Below are 2,500 nucleotides of genomic sequence, written 5' to 3' on the forward strand. Positions count from 1 at the left end.
CACATACAAACACACATAGACACACTTACACACACACACACAAACACACACACACACACACAGACACACACACACAATACACTCACTCAGGTTCGCCCCCCTCCCCCACAATACCTTAAAAAATTCAGCAATGTCTAAAAGGCAAAAATTTAATGTTTGACACGAAGAGGGAGAATACGCCCACTTCAACTGCGCACAGGAATTTATAAACAAAGTCCAAAAACACTTTAGTCGAAAACACACACAATTCTCTCTGAAGAAATTTCGCGGTTACGTTCCTTTCATTATACAGCTGATGCTTTATCTTGACTTGGTCTCAGTTTTTCTCTCTTCCCTTATAAGGACACACGTCTTGTATAATTAAGAATAGAGCAACGTTATCCATACACATTTGCCTCTGTTCACGTTTTCTTTATCTAAAATCTAATTTGACCGAGAACAGCATGCAAACTATGGAAAAGATCTATTCAAATTTGTGTTTCTGATTTGTATATAATCAATCATTCGAATGTGCCACAATTTTTCCTTTCGTCTGCTGTCGGAATATGTCCGCTACGTCCATATCACTTTTCGAGTTGGTTGTTGTGTGACACTTTAAAGAGTTAACTTTGAACGCACAGTCAGGCGTACGTAACTTGTGGCACTTACGGGAAAGCAGAATATTATTTAAGTAGAAGAAAAACAATAAGTGACACAAATGATGGCAATTTCCGAAATGTCTCTCTGGGTAAGTACATTCAGTTCTCGCAATTATTCCAGACGACACCTTTCCAAACTTTGTTTCACTTATCGGACCGGCTGTAAAAACATGAAGCACTGGTTAAATCAACCTGCCTTAGCGAATGGGCAAGGGTAGGACGGGACTTCCAGAAGGGATTATCCATACAACCTGAATGTAAATTATGAACACAAATGCATTTATCCTTTCTTTAACTTGCACGGCTAACCTGAATGTTGAACTAAAGTTGAGCTGTCAGACACAAGCTCTCAAGAGAGTGCAACTTATGGTATCATCTAAACCTGAAAGACTAATGGTCCTAGATCACGGTAACATTAACTTGTTGAAAAGAGAAAATTTTGACTACGAATAGTAATGCCTGTCGTACCATAGCTTTAAGTTATGAAATTTAGGATGATTTAAATGCTAAAAATGTCCACCAACCATCTACCATCTCAAACAATTTCTTAATTCTTTATCACCTCATTCATACTGAAAATTGCATGTGTCACAACGTATGGTTAGGCACATCAGTCAGAGCTAAGATGGAGACACTCAAAGAACTTGACTTCAGCAAGATGCTGTGATTGAAATTCCTATAGCCGAAGCCTGTTCAATAATATACTATTAGTTAAAGAAAGAATGAGGTGTTGTTGTTAGCACTACTGGGCGATGGGCAAGGTCTTTGAAAGAAGGAAATCCGACTGAGACAAAATTGAACGATCAAATGAGTTCTGGTTCGCCACACAGTGCTTTGAATTTGGTCAATCAAGATAGGGTAGAGGGCATGTTAAAGTTAATCAACAAGTTAAGTTAAAAGACTTTGCAAGTGAAGTTGGAATGTACACAATAACGAGTTCATTACATCGTTATGGATATCATGGGCTATAGGAAGGTGTCTGCCATGTAGATCTCTCGAATGCTGAAAACTGAAATGAAAGATCAGCGAAGCATGATGTCTACCGTACTTTTAAAACGTTTTGAACAAGACAATCATGTTTTCCTACTGGAAATTGTTACAAAGGATGAGTCATAAAGCAAACGCCAGTCGATGCAGTACAAGCATAAAAACTACCGGGGTCTGAAAAAGTTTAAAGTTGTGGCCTCAACAAGAACGTTGCTTACCACTTTTTAGGACAGGGATGGAATAGTCCACATGGAGTTTCTGGAGCAGGGGAAGACAGTTAATTGAGAACGATATGTTACAAAATTACTTAAGCTGAAAGATAGGCCGGGACGGGGTAGCCCTGGTAAAGATCCAAAACTGCAACATGACAATATTATTATGAGGCCTCCACATGAGTCGGCAGACTAAAATCGTTGTGTGAAGCAGCTGATTTGCATCCATCGTACACAGTCTTAGATCTCGCTTCTTTGGACGTTCCCCTTTCCCCATGGGCCGGGAACACAAGACAACAAGATAAAGAAAAATTAAATCGACTAATACGGAAAGCATGTAAAATTTCAACATCTTCATTCCCCTACTTGGATGAATTATACATAACAGCTTGCCCTAAGAAAATTAATTCCATCTTTTTAGACAACAAACATCCCTTGTTCCCTCAAATAAAAACATCAGTCAGAGGTAAAAGACCCATGCTTCTGATCTGTAACAAAGAAAGATACAGAAGGTCATTTTTACCATCATCTATCAAAATGCTTCCATCTTAACCATCTTGTTTAGTGTACTTACGACCTTAGAGCATGCATCAAAATAACATTGAGTGTGTATCTAGCTTACGATTATTATTGTTTATATTGATGCTAATTTATATTATGCAT

The sequence above is a fragment of the Aplysia californica genome, unplaced genomic scaffold (genome assembly GCF_000002075.1).
Source record: "Aplysia californica isolate F4 #8 unplaced genomic scaffold, AplCal3.0 scaffold00303, whole genome shotgun sequence".
Lineage (NCBI taxonomy): Eukaryota > Metazoa > Mollusca > Gastropoda > Aplysiida > Aplysiidae > Aplysia > Aplysia californica.